This window comes from Phoca vitulina, unplaced genomic scaffold (assembly GCF_004348235.1).
Source record: "Phoca vitulina isolate PV1807 unplaced genomic scaffold, GSC_HSeal_1.0 scaffold3, whole genome shotgun sequence".
NCBI classification, from domain to species: Eukaryota; Metazoa; Chordata; class Mammalia; order Carnivora; family Phocidae; genus Phoca; species Phoca vitulina.
This window is the reverse complement of record NW_022589706.1, coordinates 80,785,623-80,804,288: the sequence shown is the minus strand read 5'-3', so window position 1 is coordinate 80,804,288 and position 18,666 is coordinate 80,785,623. Positions and strand designations below refer to the sequence as shown.

Here is an 18,666-nt window from a genome sequence, read left to right as displayed (position 1 = left end):
GATTTGTAGCACTATTGTAAATAAAAAAAGTAAACATTTTCCTCTTTTAAATACACTTCTGCACATTGCTAGATAATTACATTTTATTAAAAAGAAGAAAACACTTAGTAACAGATGGGTTGGAGAATAATAGTTTGAAGAGCACTGCGTTAGATGATCTCTAGGATCTACTTTTGTTTTAAAGTCCTGTGACTCAAAGGATAAATCAATTGGGTTTGTTAGAATAATGATGATGGACTTTAGTTTATAAGACTGGTCTGCAAAGAAAGGACATTTGGAGTCTTCATTTTAAAGACTACGTGGTGATTTAAATTTGAGATAAGAAAAGCCATTTTTCTTCCGAAAGATAAACAGAAAAAATACAATATTAGAAATAACTGTTCTGTCTCAAACTATTGAGGAAATAGAATGATGACTTATTTTTTAATCAGGATACATCAACAATGACCATAGGTGGGAGAAAATGACTAGGGCAAGAAGAGTGAAGCTTGTAAATGAGTAAGGTCTGTTTCACGAGGAAGGGTGAAACTATCCATAATAATTAGAAGAATGGCTACAAGAGAGTTCTAATGGGCAAATCCAAACCTTCTAACTCTTTTCTCCACAAATAAGACAGCAAAATACAAATCACTAACACTTCTTATAGATGACATGGAGAGGTAGTAGGTCTCAATAAAGACACTTATTGAGGGGGCTAGTCCAGGTTTTGCCAATAGCTAATGACATGACCTTTAGGAAGTCATGCATTAGGTCTGGGTACCCTTTAGTCTGCCTTAAAATTAGCCAATTGGACCAGGGTGATGTCTAATGGCCCATTTTTGAGCAATACTTTTATGATTCCCTGGTGTAAAAATATAACATTTTGATAGGCATATTCTCATACAATTTTTGCACTAGGTTAATATTTAGATTTCAATGCACAGTGAAAAATTTCTCTTAGCAACTCAATTCAGCCTGTCAAACATTGCATGAACTTTATCCTTAGTAGTCTTAAGGATACCTACCCTAGATTGTCTCACCTCCTTCACCATGAGTTCAAACTCACAATATGCCCCTACTTCTCTATTTCCTTTAATGCCAACACTTAATTGGTCATTTAAAACCTGAAAAGAAAACTTTGATTCTTCTTATCCTCTATTTGCAATTAGTGATCAAATCCTCAGGATTTTCCCTATCAAATCTATCTTCCTTTTTCAGTCTTACCTCTAATATCATAATCCATGTTCTCAGCCTCACTCCTGAATCACTCAACCACTTCCTCCAACTCCATACTCTCCTAAACTTGTCAAAATAATAGTATTGCTAATGACCTGAATGCATCTGGTTACTCACCTGCTTCCATTGTTCCTCAGTATTTGTATGATGGCATGTAATCATCTTTAGCCTGGCCTAAGAGCTTTACAAAATTTGGCCTCACCTGCTTTTCTATCTTCGCTCCCACCACTTGCCATCCCTATGCAAGGTAGCCTCCCTTTGCCTCCCTCCTTGTCCTCTGTCTCGCCCACCTGCCCTCAACACCAACATCCTTATTTCACTCCATCTCATGCTGTTTCTCTTCCACTTCTCCACTAGGATGTCATTCCCTGTTTGTTTTGTTGTTGTTGTTGCTATTGTTTTTATGGTTGAAAGTGTGAAGGCTATGGAACTGTGATATACAAAAATAACTTTAATTAGAACTTTTTCTTTGGAGGTTTTCTTTCAGTGTTATTGAGGTACAACTGACCAACAAAGCTGTAAGATATTTAAAGTGCACAATGTGATGATTTGCTATACATATAAATCATGAAAGGATTCCTCCCCATCAAGTTAATGAACATATTAATCACCTCACATGTTTACCACTCTTTGTGTGTATGAGAACGCTTCCACTCTCTCAGCAAATTTCCATTATACAATATGGTGTTATCAACTATAGACACCATGTTATATATTTGATTCTCAGACGTTATTCATCTTATAACTGAAAGTCTGTACTCTTTTGCCAACTATCCAATTTCTTCCTATCCTTCAAATCCAGGCCACCATCTGCCACCTTCCTTTGCGAAGTCCTCCTCTAACTGTTTTAGTCTGGATGGACCTTGCTATTCCTTGAACTTCCAAAGCTCTTATCTGTATCACTTATTTGGGTATATGTGTACATATTTACAGATGGTAGATGATTTAGCTGTATAAGATCCTCTGATTCTGTTTGAATCATTCTGTGAAAACTTTTTACTACTCTAGGTCTTTGTGGTATTCTCCCCTACCTGTTCTTCCCCATATGACTTTATGGTCTATTTATATACTTTTTTTTTAGGTTTTTACTCAAAATTAATCTTCTCATGAGGTCTTTCTTGACTACTCCATCTTTAATTACTACCTCACCATCCCTCCAATTTTCTTTTTCTGTCTTAAATTTCTTATGCTTAGCACTTCTTGGTATTTAATGCACTATACATTTTTATTTATTTATCTTGTTTAATCTGTCCGCCACTCTAGATTCTAAGCTGAACAAGTACAGGGACTTTCACCTTTCTGCTCAGTAATGCACCCTGGTTCCTAAAGAGCGCCTGGTACTGGATAGGAACTCAAGAAATACTCTTTGATTGCATTTATTATTTAAAAACTGAAAGCAACATTAACAATAGTAAAAATAGTAATAATAAACAAATACTAATATAATTTTGAATTTAATTGTGCCAGGCCCTGTACATATTATCCATACATGTACATATATCCATATATGTATATAATCCCATTATTGTTATTTATGACCTATTTTCCTCCTTGCCAGATAAAACAAGGCTTGAAGAGGTTAAATAATTTCCCCAAGAACACAAAGCTAATAAATATTACTAAAAATAAGTCCTAGGTTTATTTATCACTAAATTCTAAATATCTCCTAGGCTGAGCTTATCCAACTGTAAAAAGCTAAATACAAAATAATACTCTTTTTCGGATATGAAGGAAGAACTCCTCTGGGAGTTACTCGTGAAATCAATCTCTCTCTCTCTCTCACAAATAGCTAATACTTTAATTTCTTCTTTTCTTAGTAATTTCTCTTACATTTTCCCCCAAACTTTGCACTTCCTTCCTTACCTACACTTCATCTCCAAGAAGAGAAAAATTTAATGTTATTGTAAAACTTCCATTTTAAAAATGCATCTCAGTTCTCATATAAAGGTCAAGTACAGAAAGAGCAGCCACAGTCCTCACAGTGAGAGGTAAAGCATCCATTACGGGAGGAGGGGAAAAGCAAAGAATGCTTTATTCATAATTACCTAAGATTTTCCAGCCCAGCCTTTGAGGGGAAAGAGGAAGTCTATTTTCAGTGACAATGAATACTCTAAAAATATTAGCATGCAAGGGGAAAATTTTCATTCTGAGAGTTAGTAGTGCTGAGTTCTCTTTCCCTTACAGAGTGACTTAAAATTCCCAGGGTAGAGAGGTAATCTAGGCAGACGTAGTTGCCTTATGTCTGGAAAATGGCAACATCTAGGAATCATGGGAGTTTAATTGAGGACACAATGGGAAGGATTTCTCAGCACCAGGTCAGTCTCTAAGAAGTATCAAGTGGCAGAGCAGATACTTATATCCTCAGGCATCTAGAGTGAGGGCAGAGATTACAGCTACATGGGCCTTTTAGAAGATTTGTTATGCTGAATGCATAAACAAGATTCAGTGAAACTGAAGCTGAACTACCTGCAAAAGAGTTACAGAAGGAAAAAAAAAAACAACACTCATTCTTCTTTTTTTAATCTAACCTCCATTTTCTTTCTAACGATGCCCCCATAATTTTAACTGACTGAAAGTACAGGCAAAGGTATACATGGAATTCATTCTGGTGTCCATCTTGAATATTTTGGGAAAAAATATCAGTTATCAGTTCCCCATTTCTGTTCATCTATATAAATGTTAATGGTCTGATAAATAACCCTTGGGTTGGGACACTTATTAGCCTGTCAGTGAAGGGCATTCAGAACAAACTGATCTTTATTAATATCAACTGTAGATGAAAAAAGTACTTCGTATCTCCCTGTCAGTACCTCTATTTATATTTTCAGAAAAATCATGTGAAAAAATTACATAGGCTTTCCTGAAACTGGTCGTTGTGTACTTTAGTTCTCTGATGGTTCTATGGGGCCAAATTATCATGAAAACTGGCTGCCTAGGCTCAGGAGGTGCTCACTTTTCTGATCAGCAAATAACCACAAGTAATCACTTTTTTTTTTCATCCTCAACAAATAAGACAAAGTGGCCACAAGTGAGGTAATAATGGAGAGGAGAAATACTGTGACAAGTGGTTACAGATACCACATTTTCCCATGCTTATAGTTATATTTGCATGGCTCTTATCTTTTTTAAAAAATTTCAAAGACATTTGAGAATCTGATGAAAATCTTCCTTTTCTCCAGAAAACAATGTAGATACAAATCCATCATCCATACAGGTTAGCACAAAACTCCAGGACATTCATAGATCTTAAAATCTAACCCACGTGTCCTAAGCATAGATAATTAAGATATTTGAGAGAGTACAGAGTAATTTCAAGTTGAAAGTCAGAAGAGAGATTGACCATTAAATTAGGAATAAATTTCTACTTCTCAGAAACCAAGCACCAACTGTACCCAACTTCTTACCAGCAGCTCTATCCCTTACTGCTCCTCCTGGATCATGACCTGTTGGCTGCTGCTGAGCCCATCTCCTGCTTCCAAGTGTGGTAACTCAACAGGAGCAAGGGCAAGTGGACAATCTTGAGAGGGTTTGATGATGATGTTGGCTAGCCTGGAAAAGACACAGAGTTTGAATATTTTTAAGTTAGCAAAAAGGAAAAAGATGTACATCTGGTATGAAAACTATCATGTAAAGTTTAAAAGGTTATAGATGCCCATAATTTGGTATGTCCAACTAGACCACTGGCTGTTAAAAAATTCAGGGTTGGAGGATCATTCTCAAAGCAATGAAAACTCCCAAATGCACCATAATATAATACTAGTATTTGTAGAGAAAACTTTGCAATGCCCAAAGCATCTCTGCCTAATCAGCAATCCTCACATCTTGACTGTGATTATCAGTTAGTCTTGGTACCCACTGGGTTATATCACTTCATCTGTTGAATCCAATGGTTCTCAGCCTTGGTTGTAATAGTATCACCTGGGCGGGAAGCTGGGGGCTAATGCTCAGAGATTCTGATTTGTTGGGCTAAAAATGAAGCCTTATTCCCCAAGTAATTCTAGGGTGCAGCCAGGATTGAGAATCATTAATTTAAGGCCTTGAACTTGTTGAGATGCAGCACTAACTTAACTTATAAATAGCAAATGTTTATTCAGAATATACTGTACCAAGGCAATGTGCTAAGTGTGATGGTAAAGGTAGAACATTGTAACACGTAGTCCCTGTGCTCAGGGACTTTAATTTAGCTCAAGAGATTGAATACAAATTTTAATCTGATCACCTAACAAGACACATACTTTTTAATTATTATTATTATTGTTTAATTCCCATTCTGCTGACCCTTCTTAGTATAGTAATCACTATACATGCAATTAAGATGGGTCCACTTGAAAATGCTTCTTAACCACCAAACTGAACAAGGCAGATAATACATTTGACATGCTAGCAAACTGCAGAGTTTGGTCAGCCTCAGTCAGTACTTTCAAAAATTACATTAGAATGAGATACAACCATCTCCCATTTCTCATTTGTGTTACTCCTGAAATCTCCTATGGGTCCACAATACATTTCTATGCCTAGGCTTTGCTTTGGAAGTTTATGCCGATTATTGTCCAATGATTCATTAATTGCATATAACACCCAGCGCTCATCACCATACATGCCCTCCTTAATACCCATTACCCAGTTACCCGGTTACCCCATTCCCCCTTCCCCCCCCTTTCTGTGACCCTCAATTTGGTTCCCAGAGTCCAGAGTCTCTCATGGTTTGTCTCCCTCTCTGATTTCTTCCCATTCAGTTTCCCTCCCTTCCCCTGTGGTCCTCTGCCCTATTCTTTATGTTCCACGTATGAGTGAAACCATATGATAATTATCTTTCTCTGCTTGACTTACTTCACTTAGCATAATCCCCTCCAGTTCCATCCATGATAAGACACATATTTTTAAAAATATAACCAAAGTAAGGCTTCATTAGTCAAAGATGGAGTGAGAATCTTGGGTGCTCCAAAAGTAGAGATGACCATGAACTGAAATGAGGGAGAAAGCTGAATGCATGAAGAAAGTCTTCTGAGTTCTAAGAGCAGGATGAAAGTCAGAGAAAGACAGGAACAGGGAGAAAGCATTTTCAAAGACATAGCTGTTAGAATATGCGCAGCAAACTGAGGGAGACTAAACAGCCCATCCTGACTGACGGATTTCTGTAAAGGAGCATTAGAAGAGTTTGGAGAGGCAGATTTGAGCTAGAATGTACAGACTAGTGATAAATGGCTAAAGAAGTTGGGTCATTTTCTGTAATATCTGGAAATAGTACCTGGGATAGTACTGAGAGCTGTTGAATGCTCATGTCCCAAGGGGTCTTAGTAAATTTACTGGGTTCTTAGTAAATGCCAGACACTGTGCTTGATGCATTACATATGTTATCTCATTTAACACAAACATCTGGTTAGGTAGTTATTGTTATCCCTACTTTACAGAGTAAGAAGGGAGGTCACTTAATTTTCTCAAAATTCCACAGCTAGAAATAGTAAGCCAAGACCAGACAACATGCTGTTTCTTTAGAACACAACATTACAAGAGTTATATATTAACACTTAAGGTTTTTAAAAATTGAGATATAATTCACATTCCATAAAATTAATTATTTTAAAGTATTTAATTCTGTGGGTTTCAGCCAAAAAGTTGTGCCATTGCACAAAAGTTGTGTTACCGTCACTATCAAATTCCAGAACAATTTAATCACTCCCAAAATAAATCCATTAGTCAATAGGAGTCAGTCCTCATTCATCCCTCCTCCAGCTAATCACGCTTCTATTTCTATGTATGTGCTCATTCTGGATATTTCAAATAAATGAAATCATGTAAAATTTGACTTTTTTGTGTCTGGTTTCTTTCACGTAGCATAGTGTTTTCAAGGTTCATATATGTTTTATTGTGAATCAGTACTTCATTCCTTTTTATGGCCAAGTAATATTTCACTGTGTAGATATACCATACTTTATTCATGATGGATATTTGAGTTATTTCTACTTTTTAGCTATTATAAACAATGCTGCTATGAACATTCATCTACAACTCTTTTTATATTGTGGTAAAATATGTGCAACAAAAATTTAGCATTTTAACCATATTTTAAATGTATAGCTCTATGCATTAAGCAGTCTTATTGTTGGGCAATCATCATCACCACCCATATTTAGAAATTTTTTATCTTCCCAAACTCAAACTCTATCCCCATTAATCAATAACTCCCCAATCTCCCCTCTCCCAAGCCCCTGGCAAATACAATTCTATTTTCAGTCTCTATGAATCTGACAATTCTAGGTACCTCATATAAGCAGAATCATATAATATCTGTCCTTTTGTGACTGGCTTATTTCACTTAGCCTAACGTCTTCAAGATCTGTCCATGTGGTAGCACACATCAGAATTTCCTCCCTTTTAAAGGCTGAATAGTATTCCATTACACGTATATACCACATTTTGTTTGTCTATTCATCTGTTGCATTGCTTCAACCTTTAGACTATTGTGAATAATGCTGCTTTGAACATGGCTTTCACTGTTTTTAAGTTTTGTGTGGACATACCTTTTTAATTCTCTGGGGAGTGGAATTGCTGAGTCATATGATAATTCTATATTTACCCTTTCAAGGAACTGCTAAATTGTTCTGCAAAGTGAATGGCTGTGTCATTTTACATTCCCATCAGCAATGTATGAGGGTTCCAATTTTTCTTCATCCTCACCAACACTTGTTATTGCCTGACGTTTTTTTAAAAAAGCCATTCTCACAGGTATGGAGTAGTAGAAGATTTAGCTGTTCTAAATTATTACATACAAGGTCCTGGCTTATTGCAGTAGTTCAGATATAAAGTGATGAGTCTGAACAAGAGGGTGGTAGAGGAAATAAAATGATCAAGCAGGGAAATATTACTGATTGGGAAAGGAGTGGATATTCGTAGCATTGTAGATATAGGGAGAAAAAGAAAGACTCGATTATAAAAGTAAAACTTTGAGCTTGGCTGCAAAGGAAAATAATGGCATTAATCAGAGATAATTCTAGAAAGAAATCTGAAGCGACAAAATAAATTGTTGCCATGATGTATTTGAGAACCAATGTAATCCAAATAAATAATTATCAGATAGGAGGTCAGGGTTGGAGACAATAAAATATCTTGTGTTTTTAGAAAGGGTCAAAGAGGCATTGGTAAGACTAGAAGAGGGCCACTGTCTGTACATGTTTAGATTCCTTAAGGCTGGGTTTATTTATGGGCCAAACACTGAGGAATACAGAGCAACAGAACTATATATTTGCCTTCCTGTTTTCTGTTTAAAATACTAATACAAAACTTAAATAGTAAAATAATATATTCTTTACACTCAGAGTTTTATCAGAACTTGAGCTGTAAGTCCCTTGAGGTGGTATCAGATTTTTATCTATACTTTGAGTCATTCGGGACAGCAGTGCCCTTGGTTCAGCATGGTGTGAGCAGGCTTAGTGGTATTGCCCTCTAAGGGCTGGCACAAGATCAAGAGGCCTACAGAAATGAATGTCGCTACAAGCAGTTATCTGGTTGGCTGGAAACCAGCTGGCAAACTATCAAGGAGAACATGAAGTTCCAGTTTTCTATGCCCCAAACAGCCCCCTTAAAAAATAAAAAAACAAAAAACAAAAAACCAACAATTAGAATGTACACCCATAAGAGACCACAAGTCTATTGTTACAATGCAGTTCCTCAATGGTCAACGATTCTGGCTTTGTTCAGTTTTGGAAAATATCCAAAATAGTAACACTCAGAAATCAATGCAGTGATGACTCACATACTTGGTTACCTGTTCTGAAAGAAAAGTTTAATACTATTTAGGATGCTGTGGTAAATATTCTCAAAGAAAATGCAACACTGTCGGCTTACACGCTGAGTTTTCCCTCTGACCTAATACGCTGAGATTATACCCCCCCCCCAAAAAAAAAAATCCACCCAGAAGGCAAAACAGAATAAACATGAAGGGTAACTGCTGAAGACAGAGGTTAAAATAAGAGCTATAGAGAAAAATAATCTAAGAGGGAAAGCCAATGAATACATTTAAATGTTCTCACTCCCACACACATATCTACATTTTTAATTGAATGAAATAAACCTCAAGGTCAAAGTTGGAATCTTGCTAAGGATAATGTGGTTCCAAGACAGATTTTTCTTTGTTTCCTAAATTAAAGTCTATTCTGGTATATTTAATCTTCATCAACTACTCACTGTGTTTTTAAAAGATAGTATCTACTTTCTATATTTTCCAGAACGTAGATGAAAAAACAATGACAATAAAAATTGTTACAATTTATCGAATGCATGCTTAGTCATTTAATCTTCAAACTACTCTCACATTCCCAGTCTTGTCCCTTAGGACACACTTTGTAGGTGGCAGGTCTCTGGAGCCTGTGCTCTTACTGACCACGCTTCACAACATCACCAGCTTGTAAGAGATTCAATGAAGAAAACATTTCATTTTGGTGAAAGGTAAACTATTCTATTTTTCAAACCCTAGAAGCAGATACTTTATCTCAAAATCAAAATAAAACTTTTCCCTGTAAACCAGTTACTCTACTTATAAACAAGTATATATCAATATAAGCTACGCATCCTATATAGAAATCTTTCTCTGGGGCCTTAAATACATTCTTAAATACATCCTTTCAATCACTGATCAGAAGTCATTAATACTTTCATCACAAACTATGTTTATCATGCTGGATCTAGTCCTTCCTTTCCTTTTTGTGCTACTTGTCCATCCTCCTTGTATGTCTCTTCAAAGCTTCCAGCAATAGGTGCTTCCTTCTGTTGTGAGGCTGCCTCAGCTGCTTCCCTGCTCTATGTGATCCTCCTCCAGGTCTAAATGGGGTCAGACCGGAGTTCACTGAACAGCAGGTTACTGACCTCAGCAGGATATGCCCATAAAATGGTTTTCCTCCTCCCTCCTCCCTCCTCCCTCCCCATAGCCACTCCCATACACTTTTTCTGCAAGTAAATGATCCCAACTGTATGGTGCCCAAAGGGAAGTGCTATTTCAGAATGTCGGCTTCTTGGCAGCAACGGCTATTCTATTAATGCTTTTAAAAAATCACTACAGCAGTTAAAATTCTAAGAAGAAAACTAAAGGAAGTCCTCATGCATATTTACTCCCTGCACTTCCTAACAGAGACAAAGTGGTGACTCCAAGGAAAAATTCAGTAAGCATTTACGGAACAAATTCCACTAAGCTAAAAACAAATATACACCAAACAAGGTTGTTTCTAATCAACAGTCTTTATAGAACTAAAACTGCCAAACAAAGTTGAAGTATAGGCAGCAGTTGGAAATTGTCTGGCACAGCATTTCCACTGCACAAAAAAATTATTTAAGAATCAAACACAGGAATGTAGAGGGACAGGTATAAATTCACTTGGCATTCTATGTACATTATCAGATCAATTTATATACCTTCCAGAAACAAACAAAAAGTTATGATGGAATCAATATTTTTAAAAACCAAGATAGAGAACCCACATTAGAAAAAACACTGAATAAAAATCAGAAAAAAAAAAAAACCACATACAAATTCTTACATCTGAAATGAAAACATTTCTATGATATTCTGATACTTGCTAATACTTGACCCCTTTGGTCAGAGAACAGGCTATTATAAACTAATAGAGGTGTGCCCAATATCTTAATTCTAAAAAGCCAGCAGAAGATATGGCTTATTCTTCATCCACTAAAACAGGAAGTACAATTTTCTGTAACAGAATTGCCATTCCTAGTGTCTTAAGCATTTTGAGGATTGTGTCTAGAAATTCCATGTAGTGGAAGAGAGGAAAGAGGTAAAGAAAAGAGTGTGTACTTATTTAATGGTTCATCTGTCATTTCCTTTTTTCTTTACACAAGGGACTTTGGGAATTGGCAACTGTATTTATATGGTTCGCTGCAGGACAATAATTCTACTGGGAGCTGGATATTAAGCTGAATCTCAAAAGAAACTTCTCCCCCGTAACTCTCACAAACCCATAAACAAATTATGGAAGTAGGCAGGTGGAAGATATAACCAAAGTATAGATCCATCTCAGGTTCTAATTCTGACATTAATTCTCCATAGCTTCATGATCTTGAGCCAGTCACTTAAGGAAACTGAGGACTAGAGAAGGCTATAAAATATTAAATTGTATTATCTCTGTTCCAAATCAGGTTTGGGCTTTATGATTCTATGGCTTAGATACTGTTTAATTTGATAAGGGCGGAACAAATACAAATATAAAAAAAAGGGTTATTGCAAAAATGAATAAGGTGTAAAAATGAGCAAAATTATATTGGTAGAATTATCCCAATTTAAAAACACTTATATTAAAACTTAATAATAAATACTTCTTAAATTGTAATATGTAGCTGTAAGCAATAGTCACAATGCTCATTATTGATTCCAAAGAAATTTTTACATGTACATTCTATTCTAAGATATACAATGTATATTCTATTCCTTTAGATTTGGCAATTTCATGTTATAAAGTAACATAATGAAGTTTTCAGAGTAATGAAGCTACTACCATGGTTCATTCAGAGTCAACTGCTAATTATATCCATTTATAACAGCCATAGATTGAGGATCAATAACTTGGTAGACTGTAAGTTTTTTTTGTTGTTGTTATAGAGATTTAATATAATGAATACAAAGGACTTCATGAAATATAATAGGGCTCCAGGAATGACATCCAGAAGGAGGAAGAGAGGGGACTGTTTGTTTTTTGTTTTTTTCTATTTATTTTATTTATTTATTTATTTATTTATTTTATTGTGTTATGTTAATCACCATACATTACATCATTAGTTTTTGATGTAGTGTTCCATGATTCATTATTTGCGTATAAGTGGTTTTTAAAAAACTGTTTCAACTCTACAACATTAACCTAGATACTTTTTCAATGAGTCCATTCTCCTTACTCTTTAGGAAAATTATCACATGTATACTAACTCCATCTTCCTATTTATTTAGGACAGATGGGAAGTAAAAGAATAAATTTTTAAATCATTAATTATTACATAAATTATTCAAAAGCCCAAAGAATATCTTCATGTAAAAATGCTATATGTCTTATGGGCTATATGAGTTAAGGTTTAAAGCCATTACATTAATAACATCAATACAAACAGCAAAGGATCAATGAGAAAAATTCTAATGCTTGATGAGTTGGCAAGCTGTATAAAATTTTATACTATATATAAAATTGCCGACATTTGATTTTTTACTATTTGTAAAAAGCAATATTGTTTCAGTTATAATACTGTCTACATTTTGTGTTCTAAAAGTTTAAACAAGGAAATTTCCTTAAATTTTATTTCTAATAAAAAGGCAAAGAAAGGAGAATGAAGAATTCCACAAATTTCCCAAAGGTTCTAATTTTATTCTGTTCCTTAAAGTGGAATATTACATTGAAAAGATTTCAGAACATATAGGAAAACTCTGAAGTTATGCTTACCAGGACCATTAAAAGCAAATTAGGCATTTTGCAAAACTGAAGTGTCAGGAAGACGATATAAAAAACTTCTATCATAAGATATTCTTAAAAACAGTCTAGTAAACATCAAGTTAAGACAAATAAATGATGATTCTCTTGCCATGGACATGAGTGGTAACAAAAATATTTAACAGTTGGCATGTAATGTCAGAATACGGGTCACAGGGCTGGAGGAGGGTCTAGAGGCCACCTACAGGCCATATATTACTATTTTAGTTATAAGACTGTGGGGAGGTCCAGGGAGTCATGCAGAGGGGGCCACAGTATTCTTAGGGAAGAACTCTCTGGCTACCTTGGAAATATTTCAGTAAACATCAGCATAGCCGCAATCATGTGTACCTGCTGCATATCAGCTCTGTTTGTAGAATTCTTAAATACAGATTTAAAAAGCATTAAGCAATTGTTTAAGTCTTTGCAAATCTACTACTTGTTACTAGAGAAAATGTTAACTATTAATTTTGGCAGTAGCTAGTGAGCAACATCATGAGGGAAGTTCAGGGGAAGGAATGAAAACTTAAAGACGAAAGTTTTTTTTTTTTTTTATTTTCAAAATGAAACATAAAAATTATAAAAATATTTTATGACATTATTTAAGTTATTTAAAAATGAAAATACGAGGTTAGACCTTCAAGTAATGACCAGGATGACACAATTTAAATATATTTCACCCTAAACAAATAAGACCTTAGAATAAAAAGCTATAATCACACTTAAGACTGGAGAATCATATAAATGGATGAGAAATCCAAACAGGTATTTAAATAATAAAATTTTGACACAGTAGTTTTTTACCAAATTAGCGTGTTCATAATAAGTTGGATATTCATGTTTTAAATTTCCTGGAGTTGGTGTTCAACTATTGCTATTTAGTAGTTGATCTCTTAGGAACAAACAAAATCATAATATGGAAGAAATAGCAGCATAATTAAAAAACATCTGCTGCAATGTTACAGAGATGTAGGGGGTGGTCTATAAGGAACTGCACATTTAGAAAGTGTTTTAAATCATTTTTTATTTGATAGATCTCCTAGGTGGAATACATCAATATAAAGAACAGGAATTTGTTGTTGTTTATTGTCCTCTTTTTGAAAGGGATTAAAATCACCTAGCAACCTCTGTGTTGTAGAAACCAAAATAGAATAGTTGGTTGTCTACTACCAGTTCATCTAAAACAGAAGAGTGCAAGTAGAAAAGCACCGTGCTACACTTGGTGCTCTAACACACATTTTTCATCACATGACAAGGTAAAAGTCATCAAGAAATTCCCAGGGAAAAAACCTCCTATAAAAGCATATTAAGTCTAATTAAATTGAGAGCTTACAAATCTTGACCACACAGACAAGAGATACACACACACTCCAAAAAATAACAAAAGACTTAACCAAAGAGTATAGAGATCATAGTTTGGAGAGGGGGCTCAATAACGGAAACTTTGTTAAGGGCTTTAAAATATTCTAGGTAGAAACAGATAGGGGCATTATAATAATTTATAGAAGAAGATTTTACTTTTGAACTTAACTTTTATAGAGGCAAACAAGGAATGATTATTAAAGTAGGACAGGACATAGGGGAAGCAACTTTAACATAGAATAATAAATATGAGGATCTGAATTATAAAGATTGATAAGGGGACAATATCAATTAGAATGTGAAATGCTGTTTATGATAATGGAACAGAGTGAGGTAAATGATAGAGCATATTAATATTTCAGAAAGGTTTTTCTTTTTTGGGTGTCATATTCCAGAATGCAGGAAATAAGCTCTGCAATAAACATAACTTAGCTCCCTAGTAAAACAAAGAAACTATGTATTTTAAAAGAGCTTAATAATTATAGGACATGTGTGCATATATTTTATATTTATGAATCTATAAGAGCAGAAAAAAAGCAGGTATGTCAAAATTTGTATTTTCCTCTATGTATTAATGATGGAGGTTTTGGAATGTGGGGCAACATTTTTAATACTGAAAGAATAAAATCACCATTTTTAAATCATCACTGAGCAAAGTGGAGTTTGGGGAAAAAAAGAGCCATGACTTAGCCTTCAGAGAAAAATGTCTGAGACAAGCCCTGTGTGCCGAGTTGACACAGGTCCACAGGCCATGAAAATCATTACTGAATGTCTTGATTGTTCATTGGTTCTGAGTAGATGAGAAGGTAAACGAAAATTGGAGCATCTAACTCCTTATACTTGGAGATGTGAAAGTGTCATTTCTAAGAAGGGTCAATTGTCAGCTGTCCAGAAAGGCACAACTACTCTAACCTCTAAGAATGAACCAGTAAAAGAAGAGGAGGGAAACAAATGAACAACCATACATATACGCATGTTATTTTAGCTCAGTGGCCATTAAAAACCAGATAATGCTGCATGCTAAAAACCGCTCTCCTTCGAACCATGAGAGACTATGGACTCTGGGAAACAAACTGAGGGTTCTAGAGGGGAGGGGGGTGGGAGGATGGGTTAGCCTGGTGATGGGTATTAAAGAGGGCACGTTCTGCATGGAGCACTGGATGTTATACGCAAACAATGAATCATGGAACACTACATCAAAAACTAATGATGTAATGTATGGTGATTAACATAACATAATAATAATAGAAAAAAGAACATAGACCAAAAAAAAAAAAAATAGCCATTAAAAAACCTTGTGAGAAGGTGAGTAATACTGCAGAGCCTAAATAGTGGGGATAAACTTAATCAGGTCTCACTAGGAATGCAGCTGCTTTACACTGCAGACATTCTTATAGTGGGATGTCAATCTTCCCTCCAGCAAGTGCCAATGAAATGACTTAACACTCCAGGTTTACGCCAGGTCAGTGTACACAGGTCATGTCCAGAGCCATGAATGAAGTCATGCTTTATCAGAAAGCAGGTCAGAGGTGACATAAATCATGGAAGTGTAACAGTTGACTATAAATAAGTTTCTATTGTAAGCAGTCATTTCCTAAATGAAGAAGATACATACCCTTCATTTTCTGAGGTTTGTTTGGCGGGGAGATCCTCACATAAAACTGAACAAGTCTCCTTCATCTTCAACACCCTGAGAAAAGGCATGGAGTCTGGAGGTACATGAATTTGGCTGGTAGCCTTTGATGTACCACGGGCACTGAATGAAGCCACTTGAATTATGCCTATTAACTGCCTCTGGACATCCTATACCTCCATTTCCACTCACCTTTTTATGAAGGACTGGTACTAATGGTTCATTGTAAATAAGTTTATAGGTTAATTAAGAAGGAGATTAGGTTATTTTTCCTTAACCTCAGGTTGGAAAACTGAGTGTCAAAAGAGGACTTGAATTGAAACGTTACAACTACCCATAAGAAAGAGAAGACATGTATTGCCTAATTTATTTTCTTTTTACAAATTTAGGGTTTTTTTCAGGTTGCTTTATATGTTTTTAAATAATAAACTTTATTTTTTAGAGCAGATTCAGGTTCACTCTAAAATTTAGCAAAAAGTATATAGTTGTCACATACTTCTGTCCACGCACAAAGACAATCTCCCCCACTATCAACATCTCCCATCAGAGTGGCACATTTGTTATAACTGATGAACCTACATTGACACATCACTATCACCCAAAGTCCATAGTTTACATTAGCGCTCACTCTTGGTGTTGTACATTCTATGAGTTTTCACAGATGTATAATGACATGTATCCACCATTGTAGTATATTACAGAATGGTTTCACTACCCTCAAAATCCTCTATACTCTGCCTATTCATCCCTTCCTAACCCCTCATCTGTGAAAAACACTAATCTTTTTGCTATCTTCATAATTTTCCCTTTTCCAGAATGTCATAGAACTGGAACCGAATAGAATGGCTTATTTCATTTAATAATATGCATTTGAGTTTCTTCCATGTTTCTTTATGGCTTGGTAGCTGTTTTTTTTTTTTTTTTAAGTGCTGAATAATATTCCAATGTCTGACTACTGAAGTTTATTTATCCCTTCACCTACTGAAGGGTAGTTTTGGCAATTATGAAGAAAGCTGCTATCAACACCATGTACAGATTCCTGTGTGGACATAAATTTCAACTCCTTTGGGTAAATACCAAGGAGTGCAACTGCTGATTGTATGGTAAATATAATTTTGTGAGAAACTGCCAAACTTTGTTCCAAAGTGGCTGTACCATTTTGCATCCCCACCAGCAATGAATGGTGTCTGTTGCTGTACATCATTACCAACATTTGGTGGGTCAGATATGTAGCAGAATATCATTGTTATTTTAATTTGCAATTCCCTAATGACATAGGATGTTAAATATCTATCATATGCTTACTTGCATCTGTTTATCTCCTTTGATGAGGTGTCTATTCAGGTCTTTTGCGCATTTTAAAAATTAGGTTGCTCATTTTTTAAAAATTGTTTTGAGAATTTGAAGTGTTCTTTGTATATTTTAGATAACAGTCCTTCATCAGATGAGCCTTTTGCAAATAGTTTCTCCCAGTCTGTGGCTTGTATTCTCATTCTCTTGACATTGACTTTAGTAGAGAAGAATATTTTTCATTTTAAGGAAGTTCAGCTTAAAAATTATTACTTTCATGAATCATGTCTTTGGTGTTGTATCTAAAACATCATTGCCATACCTAAGCTCCTCTAGGTTTTCCCCTATGTCATCATCTCTAGAAGTTTTATAGTTTTGCATTTTATATTTATGTCTATGACCCTTTTTGAGTTAATTTTTGTGAAAAGTGTAAGGTTTGTGACTAGATCCATGTTATTGCATGTGGATGTCCAGCTGTTTCCGCACCATTTGTTTAAAGTTTGTCTTTGCTCCACTGCATAGCCTTTAGCCTTTGTAAAAGATCAGTTGACTATATTTATGTGGATCTATTTGTGGGCTCCCTATTCTGTTGCACTGATCTATTTTTCTATCCTTTCACCAGTACCACACTGTATTGATTGATGTAACATTATAGTGAGACTTGGAGTTGAGTTGTTGTCAATCCTCCAACTTTCTTCTTCTTCAATACTGTGTTTGGATACTGGGTTTTCTTCCTCTTCCATATAAACTTTAGAATCCATTTGTTGATATTCACAAATGCTGAGATTTTGATTGAAATTGTGTTGGATCTATAGATTAAGTTGGGAAGAACTGACATCTTGACAATATTGCATCCTTCTATCCACGAACATGGACTATCTCTTCATTTATTTCCTTTTTTGACATTTTTCATCAGAATGCTGTAGTTTTCCTCATACAGATCTTGTACCTATTTTGTTAAATTTGTACCTAAGCATCTCATTTGGGGGGATACTAATGTAAATAGTAATGTGTTTTCAACTTCAAGTTCCACTTACTCATTGTTGATATATAGGAAAAGTGATTGACTTTTGTGTATTAATGTCACACTATGCGACCTTGCTATAATTGCTTATTAGTTGCAGGAGATTTTTTGTTGATTACTTCAGGTTTTCTACATAGCTGATCATGTCATCTGGGAATAATGACAGTTTTATTTCTTCTTTACCAATCTATATACCTTTTGTTTCCTTTTCTTGGCTTATCGCATTAGCTAGGACTTCCATTACTATGTTGAAAAGGAGTAGTGAGGGGGACATCCTTGCCTTGTTCTTGATCTTAGTGGAAAAAATCTGAGTTTCTTACCATTAACTGTTGATGTTAGCTGTAGGATTTTTTTTTAATTAATATTTTATTTATTTGACAGAGAGAGACACAGCGAGAGAGGGAACACAAGCAGGGGGAGAGGGAGAGGGAGAAGCAGGCTTCCCGCAGAGCAGGGAGCCCGATGCGGGGCTCGATCCCAGGATGCTGGGATCATGACCTGAGCTGAAGGCAGACACCTAACGACTGAGCCACCCAGGCACCCCAACTGTAGGATTTCTGTAGATGCTCTTTATCAGGTTGAGGAAGTTCCCCTCTACTCTTAATTTGCTGAGCAGTTTTATCATGAATAGGTGTTGGATTTTGTTAAATGCTTTTTTTTTTTGCATCCATGGATTTGATGAT

The 18,666-nt window shown here is 35.4% G+C and overlaps 1 protein-coding gene across 1 annotated transcript in view; it reads right to left on the bottom strand.

The window, feature by feature from the left end:
• Positions 1-18,666, bottom strand: part of TET2 (tet methylcytosine dioxygenase 2) — a 138,786-nt gene that overhangs the window by 95,768 nt on the left and 24,352 nt on the right. The window contains exon 2 of the mRNA XM_032400933.1: positions 4,620-4,764. The gene's annotated coding sequence lies outside the window, so the exon portion shown is untranslated. The remainder of the gene's footprint in view (positions 1-4,619; positions 4,765-18,666) is intronic.